General features: G+C 44.1%; 1 protein-coding gene across 6 annotated transcripts in view; it reads left to right on the plus strand.

Moving 5' to 3' along the window:
• LOC116848300 (trace amine-associated receptor 9) overlaps positions 1-11418 on the plus strand; it is a 112326-nt gene that overhangs the window by 41189 nt on the left and 59719 nt on the right. Inside the window, exon 1 of one of the 6 annotated variants that reach the window (XM_032824222.1) lies at positions 2621-3527. The exons of the other annotated variants lie outside the window; for them this stretch is intronic. The gene's annotated coding sequence lies outside the window, so the exon portion shown is untranslated. Of the gene's footprint in view, positions 1-2620; positions 3528-11418 lie in introns of those variants that run through there. 6 annotated transcript variants of the gene reach the window in all.

Here is an 11418-nt window from a genome sequence, read left to right on the forward strand (position 1 = left end):
AGAAATTTTTTTGGGGGGGGGGGGAGGAGGCTAAAATAATCGGCAAATAATAATCAAATAAAATTAATCAATCTTACACCAATTTTATAAAATAATAAATCAATGGAATTAATTGTTAATTAGTCTTTGGTATGATTAACTTTATACTCATCAATAATTCATTTCATTCATTAATTTGTAATTTTGCATATAACGATTGGTTAATTTTAATTATTAATTTACCGATTATTTCAATTAAAGAAGAATTTCATTGACTAATATTCAATACTGATGAAATTTCGCTGGGAAATATGGAATACGTAGCGATATTTATTGTCTGAATGTTAACAGTATAAAATATATAAAACTTATTTGGTATCTCTCTAAAAAAAAAAGTAGCCTCATCGGATATAATTTTGTTCGAAAAATAGATTTACGACCTCTCGATGGTTCATATTGGGTTTTATGCACGTACCCTTTCAATTATTTCGCATATTACACGGAAAATTAATTTTATATTTACGTTTCATTATTTCTTTTTCACTCCGCGATGTTACTCGCTTCGAGGTTTTCAGTTTCAAGCGTAAAGATACACGGCGCGGAGAATCGAAAAATTGCGGTTGAATAACTAACTCCATCAATGTTTTAATTAAATGAACAGAAAGTCGCTCGTGTCGACCAAAAGAAGCGTGATGAAGTGTCGCGATGTAAACGGAACGTTGAGGCGCCGCGAGCACAGCGGTTACGCAATAACGATATTTTCCGAAAGGCGCAAAATTTTCGATGGAAAGACCTAAAAATCCTGGTATATTACCGTAATCCGTTTATTGTCCGATTATTTTTTTTTTATACGACTCGTCGCGCGGCACAATGGGCTGTATTTACTGCGCGGTGTGGCGAGCGCGAGCGCGTATCGAAATATCATCCCCGTGGAAAAATCCGTTCAGAAGCATTGTGCTTCCGGTGCACAATGGTCACGCTCTAGCCAGATTTTCATTCTCATTTACCGCTGAAACGCGCCCGACGCCGAAGCTGTCGGGATAAACTCAATTAAAGAAACGCATCAATCGGGCTTCGTCCAGTGGACAGGGGGAGAGTCGCTCGAAATAAATCGTGGACGTAGTTACGCGATTTCGATGTTAGTCTTAACAGGCCGGGAGTGAGGGGTGGATCTTGTCGCTACTGAACACACTTGGTGCGCGCGTTGCGACAATATTTGCACGCCTGATTAACATTTTACGCCGACACGAGGATTATGATCTCCGTGAGAGAGCTTCTGCCGGCCAAATTCATACGCGCCGGATCGGTCGAACAATGACTGCTGCCTGCTTTCTCGAAATACTAGAGAAGAGTGGCTGCAGAGGGACGCGGTGGGCGAGCTGTGGTACAGCATGCTGCTTAAAGTAATGAGTCGTCGACTGCGCAACGACGGCAAGCGCGTACAAAGCGCGACTGTAATTATGTTTGCGCCGTAGATCCTGATTTTTCCGCGTTACGCTACTACGACCGGCTACTACGATTGTATTTACACGGGCCTGCGAGTATTTTACCGGGACAGCAAACATTTCGTCTATCTGCGGCGAGAGTGCCCTGTCCCTGTAATAAAAGGCCGAAGCATATCGGTCGCCGCGGCGCCCTCGCGTTCAGATATTTCGAAGCCACGGCTCGACAATACGCGCCATATCTACCGCAAATATTTTCCCGCAGCCCGGCTGATTCGATTCGCGTTTTCCGTGTATCCGTCGTCTAGGGCTCTGAATGCCGGCTGATCGCCTCCGTGAATTCCGCGATCGCGGTACGTACGCCGGCGGATCCGCATCCGGGATTCGTGTCGCGGTCGAAGCGTTATTGTTCTGCCGCCGTCGACACTCCGCGTAACCGGAAATAGTTAAGCCCCGAAAATGTGTAAATCCTCGATAACGGCAGCCAATTGCGGCGGAAGTATCGATAATGGGAATTTTGAGCGTCGAAATGAATTTTAATAAGAGTCTCGCAAAACTGCGAGATTCTGCTTAATACGTGAACTGAACATACAGAGAAAATATTATAGTTTTGTCTTTCCTATAAACATTCTTTTTGATTTTGTTGTGTTTCTAGCGGTGCAGGAATAGACTGTCATTTTGCTAAAGTCTAAGAAATATAGTGAATTTCTTTAGAAACAGGAAACTTTTTAGTAGCATATTTCAGTTGCTAAAATGTAAATAGTATTTTAAATAGCCTAAAAAATAATATTATAATAATAAATATAATTTCATAGTTACACGGACAAAATATTGTGATAAAAATTTACCAAGATTTTTGTAAAGCTGGACTATTGGAATTGTACTATAAATTATTATAAAAATAGTAACCTTTATCTAATATACGATATAAAAAACATTCAAATAATTACAATAATTTTGTAGCAAAATATCAAATGTACATTATATAACATTCTAAAACAAATATGTAGTAACTTCGGTCATAATTCTGTACAGTTTAAGATTGCAAGACTTTTATAGTAACTTTTACTACAATATTTTCTCTGTAAATAAATAACATTTTATATAAAATAATCAAATTTTATACAATGTATTCCTCTCTCGCGGTTATAAAATTCTACAGTAATCTATATATAAAATAGAATGTCTATATTTATTCCCTATATCTCTAAATCCTTTGACCGATCTGGAACAAATTTTAATAATAATTATTCTCTAGGATTCTGCGAAAAATATAGGAAATATAGGTTACATAAAACTTGAGTATCCATTCCTTCCCCTTGATTTCATCCTCTTAATACTTTGTGATGAGCCGGACAACGCTGAAAAGTTTAAGTTAGTTTTTGCTATAAAATTCTCTCCATGTAGTGCTTGTTCGATTGATACTTTATTATTTTTTTCGTCAAATTGCGAAATCCATCTCATCTCGCCTGATTACGCTACACTAATTGTACTCTCCCTCTTCGTCACTGTCATCAATCCCCGACTAAGAGTGTCGTGTCGATTTAAAGTGCCCCGCTTCAATCTGCTTGTTTTCCCTCGCAATGGAGAATTCTGTGAACACTTTTGTCTTACGTCAAAATCAATTCAAATGAATCCAAATAAATTCGATCGATCGCGCGAATATTAAGTAGAATTTCCACTTGTACGTTTCTCTTTTAAAATCGCTGCACAAAGTGCGCCGCGGGACGACAAAAGAACTCAATCCTGCGGGCATCTTCATACTTCATTCCCGACGGTTTCGCGGACTTTCCGTTCGATTTCCCATACCGGATCCCGACACGACGCGGACGTCGCGGAACACCTAAACTCGCAAGAACGCTCGCGACCCTCCGAGACATCGCGGCAGTCTCCGCGAGCGTAAACACGTCAACAAGGAAGTCCGGATATGGCCGTGGGGTGAAACGAACGGGGATAACAAATGGTTATTTCGCGCGGAACTAACGACTCTTCTTTTTTGCCCCGCGACTGCTCCCGGCCGGGAATCGGCAAAAAAAGTGGAAGGGTGAAATGTTCCGCAGAGGCTGGATTCGGCGACACCACTTTTCTGTGTGGATATCTTCTTCAGTAAGATTTTTTTCGGATTATTTCTTTTATGAAGACAGGACGGGGGAGGGGAAGAGAGGGAAAGAGAGATGCAGGGAGGAAGAGAGAGAGAGAGAGAGAGAGAGAGAAAGAAAGACGTATGAGGCTGGGAAATGCCTTACGGCCGACAGTGACGAATTGACGAAGCGCTATGCGCGCAACGCTTCTCCCCTTTAAAAGAAAATTCCACGGCTGAGGGGGTGACTTTTTTGCAAATAGTCACACGCGGGAAATCTCTCACTCGACTACGCGGCCGCGCCAATGCCTGTCGATACGTTGGCAAAACGTGAAAGGTGATCGTCGCCGACATGACGAATGCGATGTAGCAGTCCTCGAGGAAAGGGCAGGGGATACTTCGCGGCGATATACTCGTTTCGACATGTCTTGTTTTTTCTCCTCGTGAGGAAGGCATGAAAAAGTTTTAATTGCGTGCCGACATGAACGCAGCAATATACGGTCGCCGAATAGCCGTTTGATGTATCGTGGCATTTGTTTCAATCACGAAGTACCGCCGCGCGAAAGTAAATATCGGCACCTAAATGATAGAGGTGCCTCTCGTGCATTCGAAACGGGCATTGGAGGAATATCAGACTCCATCAGATAATTGGTATCCGCGCGCGACTGCTCTGTAACCTGAGAGTGTCTGTACCTGAGAGTGTGAAGCTGCTCTTGCGGAAATTTCATTTCGGGCATGATCACAAAGTCGTGTAACGATAAAAGAATTTTGATAATTAAAAGGATATTAATGGGTAACGCAATTTTTACGCTACGGTCATTTTGAGGAAGACGCCGCTCCTTGCGCGAAAATTGCGAAAAGAATAACCGAGCGACTTCTCGATCGAGAAAAGATCGTGTCGAGATTCATTAGATAGAATCTGCCCCTGACATTTATAGAAATGGAGTTGCTGCGTTTTGAAAGACTCGCCAGTAAATACGCTCGTTAAACTCGCTCCTGAAATGACGATATAATTTAATACGCCGCGCATCATTAAGCAGGTAATAGCGTTGCAATTTGTTTATCATGTTATTCCGCGCGTTTGCGCATGAAATTTGTAGGAATAAAATTATTTTAACAAAATGACCATCGTGAATTAATGAAAAACACAATTCACTTCGCTCGCCGCGTATGTGTACAGAAAACAAGATGCATCGTTAATAATCCGTCATTGTTTTCGGAAGAAGAGAGAAGGAGAGATAAAAAATTAGAAAAAAAAAATAAAAAAACGGGGAGAGAAAGACCTGTCCACGCGAGAAATGGAAGCTCCTGCAGAACGGGAATTTCATCGACCGTAAAGTCGATCCGCGCGCGATGGCCGCGTTCGGACCATAATGCATCCCCGATTCGGCGCGGCGGAGAAGGGTATACGAAGAAGGGCGAAAGTATATCCCACGGAAATCCAAGGGCTGACGATATATCGTCGTGGGGAAGCCACAGCGCGGAAGATAGTATAATAAAAAAGACTTACCCGAACTCGTCTACCAGCGTTCGAGCTAACGACCCTCCTCAGGTCGTTGCATGAAGCAGCGCCGGCCAAATGCACTTCTCGCGGGATATATGCAGTACGCGTCTCGTCGTGGATTATCGCGGTTGTAATCATAGATTCCACGGGATTCGATGGGGGGATCGAACTCCGTGACCGTCGTGAAGGAGGAGAAGGAAAAAAGAGCTGACGGAGGCCTCGACGGCGACCGGTATTGTCGAAAAATCTTAATTTCGTCGTCTAAATGCATCCGGTGGCGGCGCAAGCGACTAAATCGTCGACGAGTTCGTGCCGTTACGGGCGGCTGGCTGGTAGTTTCAGACATAATAAAGCCATTCCCGACTTAATCCTCGTCCCTTGGATCGCGTACCTTGTCGCGCGACCGCCGCCGCCGTCGCTATCGCCGTCGCCGCCGCCGTCGCCGTCGCGTCCGCTATTCCGCTCCGCTACTTCCATCGTCCGAGCGACTCTGCGGCCGCTGTCTCAGCCGGCGAAGTTCTCGGAGTAGAATACTGCGCTGTCTTGCCGGCGTCTTGCCTCGGCGGCGATACGAATCGGCAACAAACTTACTCGCGCGACTTATCAGCCCACGTCGCCCGTTATCTGCTCTCAGTCATTCAACTGCACGGCGAACTTGAAGCCGCCGGCCCCTGAGGAAAACGACAAGCTCCTTTCCTCCTTCCTGGGATTTCTTCGTGCATTGCGTCGGCCGTCGCCGTCGCCCACTCCGCGTACACATTGCACTATACGCCGCGTGTTACGTCTTATCGCGCCGTTATAGGTGCGAGCTTATCGCGCCTCCTATCGAAATTGAAGGTACAAGATTGCTTGTCGGGAAGGGTTGTTACGTTGTAATAGCCGTGGAACGGAAGTAGGGTGACGGGGAGATGTCGTGACTTATCAGCGCGGTGGGATCAGGGGCGCGGTGTATCGGAAAATGTGAGTAAAACCGATTAGCCGGGCGACGTCCGCTATTTAATAATGAATTTATGAAAATGTGTCGGAAAATGCGGAAAAACCGCGCGAAATTAAAGTCTGGAATGCGACGAGGCGAGTCCGACCGACAAAATGACATGCAAAGCAGAAGTCTCGCGCGCCGGACAGCGGCGCGTATTTTTTTATTGCAAATAAACGCTACGGACGATATTGAAAAGTTCGGGGGACGAGGGAGTGGCGAGGGTAGAATGCGAGCGTGTTACCGCCGTTAACGCGAGAAGCCGACGTCGTCGTCGGGAAGTTGGAACGTTCTACTTTGTCACGGCGCTTGAATATCCTCCTGTAGCTGTAAGACCAACGTTGTTTTCGCAAATGATACACCCACGACCTCAAGCGAGAGAAGAACTTCCGAAAGTTCGGATGTGCTCCGCGGAAGAACCGTGTATACTTTTTGCGCGCGCGCGCGCAGGATGAAATTCGCGAATCTACTTCGCCGGGAACCTCGCACCTCCACGTTAAGACGTCTGCTGTTTTTCGCTCGGCGTTGTAATTTCCGACGTACAGCATATTTTCGAAAATACAATCAGTGTACCTCTCGCTGAAATATTGTGCTTATCATTGGTGATTCAATTATAAAGTATAGCACTGCAATCAGTTAATGGCAGCGACTGTTCCTATTATCGATGCAATTTGCACTTACCTTGTCATGGAAACCGTTGATTTTATCACCGCGAATGCAAAAAGGTGGACTCGGTATTGCATATAACGAATTTGTGTACTACAGATTTTGCAGTGAAATTTCATTTCCACTTGTTCAAATCAGCGAGATATAAGGCAGAACAGTAATCCGACGAGAGAAATGACAAGCCACAATGGATAACACACAAACATAGGTGCGAAAATTTTAACTCTGCTCGACCATAAACAGTCGGTTTAACGACTTGCATATACCGTTAACGTGATTTAAGCATTACCCTTGCTTACACTGTGCGTCTCTGAAATTTACGATTATAGTGAGTAACACGGGGCGACCCCGCTTGACTCGTTAAAATTTGCCGCGCCATTGAACGCGCGCGGCTCTGTCAATTTAACGGCACCGTTCGCAATTATCGGCACGCGGGTTGCCGTTACGACGAATTGCGAGTATCACGTACGAATGCGCGACACACTGGCGAAGTCGCTGGCACACTGGGGAAATTAAGACATCAGGCGTAAGCGACGTTCTCCGCATTAGCCGGATATTTTAGCGGATATCCGTTATTCGCCCGGCGTTTGTAGGGAGATCTCAGCGGGACCCGGTGCCTCTGTCCCCGCCGCGCGTTGCTTTAATGAGGCAACAATGCGATATTCGGCCGTGCAACTGTGGGAAAACGAAACTGCCCTCTCTTATTCACGATAACGAGTGTTACGCGTAGGATAAAGTGCACGACGACGATGTATCGATCGCGCGCGCGCGCGCGCATTGTGCACGTACGTCCATATATGCAGATATATGCGTGCACGGGATGCGGGACCGTTTCCATTCCACTCGTCTTTCCATCCAAGCGTAAAAACGAGAAAGCCGAGAAGTCAACGTCATTCATCGACCGTACGTACACGGAGCGAATGCAATAGCAGACTCGAACGCAACAACCACGCGACTCGTGTTCCCTGTGGTTTAATAAATTATCGTGTTTCCTGTGATAATTTAACAAATTATCTTCTTATCAATTATTTAGCTATTATTTTGCTATTATTAGCTATTATTAGCTATTAACAATTTCTTTCTCTCAATGGGAAGAAAATATGTTAAAAAAATGTTGATTTTCGAGAAAGTTATGATAGTTTAAAGTTGCTCGGATTTGACAAGCCCACACGGAGAAAAATAATTTGCTGGCCCAGCAAATTTTCTGCTGATCTAGCAAAATCTTTTCGTTATTATATGGACAGCAAAAAGATTTGCTAAGAATGCTAATCATTATTTGCTGGATATAATTTGCTGAATCTACAAATTATTTTGTTATAAGAGCCACGATGGATTTATATAAGCAGTTGCAGTTTCGCTCCGATAGTAAATAAATTTGCTAAGGATATATCATTTTGCAACAATAGCAAAATTAACATGATTCTTAGGACAAATACACTCAACAAATTTTTTCTATCCTAGCAACGAAACTACTTCTGCTCTGATAACGAATAATTTGTAAAATTAGTTACGTCAATTAAATTTTTTTATTGTCACTACGAATAATTGTAGTAGCAACGACGATTTTACTAAAAGAGCAAAATTATTTTTCTTCTTGCAGGTTATCCTGTAGGGGAGAGTTGGCGAAATTGTCTTTTTTAAATCGTAGTTGATTTTTTAGATGTAGCATACATATAAAATAAGATTTAATTTGAAAATTTTGTTTATATTTCACATTGCTCATTTATTTCTTATTTTTTACCGTTAGATGTTGTCTATAATATATTCAATGATAACGAAGAAACTTATGGCGTCTGATGAGTTAGTATGGTTAGACCCATAAGTCTCCGTACTTTCTTCTTTAATAAATAAAAAAAGAAAATTGTTAGGATACGGCAACTCTCTTCTATGTCGTAAAAGATGTCATTGCACTCTCTGAATTTCTCTCACTCGAAGTGCGATGGAGCTTCAAAAAAACTTGCACATTTTTATATGAGGGCCTCATGAAAATAAGTGGTAATAAAGAAACTATTGTTAGGAACGTGCGTTGTAAAGACTCGTGCGGAAGGAAGAAGCCGCATTCTCATCTCGGCGCATGCGAAGCGAATAAAGCAAAATGCGGCTGAAGGTACGAATATAATAGGCCACCGCAAATACGCGCGCGAGCGAATAGAGCGCGAATAACGTCAAAGCGGCGCCTGTCGAATCGTCATTTGAAAAGAACGGGAGGAATCTCGCGAAGGGGCGCGGATAAAAGAGAGGAATTTCCAACGCTGACGGCCCGAGGACAGCCGGCCGGCCAGCTCGCTTTTTAATTATACCAAAATCTAATACCGCCGAAGGTGATTCGCGCGCGCTCATTAACTGCCTCGCTCGTACGCATCACCCGGGAGCCTTCGCCATCGGCAACGGCCGTTATTCACGGCATTAATCGGGGCAGAGGGATTTGAGCGCCACGGCCGTGCGGCTCGCCCGATTCTTCGATAACACAGTACGTCGTTAGCCCTCGCCCCGCGATTCATAATAAAATATACTCGTAATAGATAATGCGAGCACACCGCGGGGGTGAATGGGTGTCACGCGGCCGGCATAGAACGCGGGGAACAATGGCGCGGCGGGGCCGCGTGGGCGAAATCGCGAATGCACTTTTCGGACTTTACCGTTTTCAAAGGTGTCTCTGCCAGCAGAACGCCGGCGCGAGCGTATATATGCGTCCGCCGTTGTCGCAGAATAAACGTATCACGCAAACATGTTGCTGCAAACACACCGTCGCGGTACATACATGTACTGTAATACCGAGATTGCGTGTACTCCGACGTGTCCTTGGCTGACTGCGATACGCACATCGCGACGTACCGGAAAAAATTACTATTGACAAACAGTGAGTGTGACATCGCGCGCGCGCGCACGCGTGTCTATGTGTGCAAATTAAAAGATGGTTACGTATGCGAGTTGACTTAGGAACGGCAATATTTGCGGAGGGCATGGAAATTGCAGCAGCTTCGCCGCTGTTTACCTCTGCCGGTTGGGATTATTTTACGAAGTTATTTTTCCGAGTAACATCATTACATATTCATAGTTTTCTATTCCTCTAAAATTTCTATACTCTCCTGCTCTCTCTTTCTTTCTCTCTCTTTCTTCTCTCTTTCTCTCTCTTTCTCTCTCCCACCCTCTCTTTCCCTCTACCATCCTAGGTGCCTGCTATAAAGCGCATAAGCACATTTAATTGAAATTACGGCGGCACAAGCAGGAAGCATCCCTGCGTAACTGTACGGCTTTGTCCCGATGTAGGAACGAGCGACCGCGTCTCGCGAATAAGTCATGTGGCTGTAATCAGAGAATGAGAAAACGTATGCGCTTAGCGAATGTAATTACGCGCAACAGGAATGCGATTAAGACCGGGGAATCTCGTATTCTCGGACACTGAAATCCCTCCGCCGTTGCCACCACTTTAATGAAGTCTAACGTCTGATTCGCGCTTCCGCGTACTTCCGCGGATCCTCATCGCCGACGGGATAAAGCTGGAATTGCACGATGCACGATTTCATGCCTTCTTACACGTACGTCGAGTGGCGGTTCTGTTCACTGCGTGAGTCACTATCGCGCGTTGGAAGGTGTACGTAGTAGACTGAAGAGTTACCGCCCGAGTTTTGATCCTACTTTCAAACTCAATGTTCCAATCTCCATATTCCATTTCAACGCCTATTTTGATACCATGAAGTCTACATTAACCTCTTTCAATTCTGTTTGACCTACTAGCTTCGCCGAGAAATCTTCTTCAGAATCTACGAGTGGCATTTTGTGTGTGTTTCTGCCATTTAAAAGCGTTAAGTATTATTTCAGATTTCATGTGTATTACACACGCACTGATCCTTCAGAATATTCAGATGTTAAGCGTCTTATAAGTTAGCGAGACAAAATCAGCAGAACCAGTTCTAAATAATATTTTTACACGTTGCTCAAAAGTTGCCAAAGAAAAACAATTTGTTGCTCTCGAAATATCCAAGTCCCCAATTTGTTGCTCGCTGAATGTGTTTAAACAATAGTTGGAAATCTATCGATTTGTGCGAGGTCCAAGAGCAAACTAAACCTAACCTTTGGGTAGAAAGCAACTAAGCAGGAAATGAGCAACATATAAAAATACTAGTTAGAATTGGTTCTCTTGATATATTTTGTTCTGCTAATTTATAAGACATAGATGTTAGAAAGTTCAGAATAGGACTAAAATGTCGACTCGGGCGGTTAGCGAACAAATGTCAGAGAGCATAAAATCGTGCATCGTGTGATTCTAGCTTTAACGCACTTTGTATGTTGTCACGTGACCGATCAAATATGCGCGCATTTACTGATGCCATCCATATTCTTTGACACGAAATGTTACAGTCGAACTTGGAGGGACAATTTGCGCGATGCTCGCATGCATCGTCAGCTCGCTTGATGAGGACTGTCGGAATAAATGAGCGTGCAAAGCCCGTTCGGTTACTTTAAATAGCCTAATGACGTTAAGCCGCTTAACGACGCGAAAATACTCACATATTTCCTCGCGCTTTCGCGGCATTCTGTAGAATTATTAGGACCTTAACTTAGTTTCCGCCCAAAAAATACTGAGAAAAAGCATTTATTGTAAAAAATTTATTTAAATTATTTCAATGAAAGTATTTTCCATCACTTTCTACAACTTTTTGCCATCTTTCTGGCAACTGGGCGATACCATCTCGATAAAACGATGTTTGTTTCGAAGCAATCCATTCGTCCACCCATTCTCGCACTTCTTCAACATTTCGGAAGCGTG

The sequence above is a fragment of the Odontomachus brunneus genome, unplaced genomic scaffold (assembly GCF_010583005.1).
Source record: "Odontomachus brunneus isolate Ranch 3 - 2012 unplaced genomic scaffold, Obru_v1 Obru_scaffold_092, whole genome shotgun sequence".
Classification (NCBI taxonomy): domain Eukaryota; kingdom Metazoa; phylum Arthropoda; class Insecta; order Hymenoptera; family Formicidae; genus Odontomachus; species Odontomachus brunneus.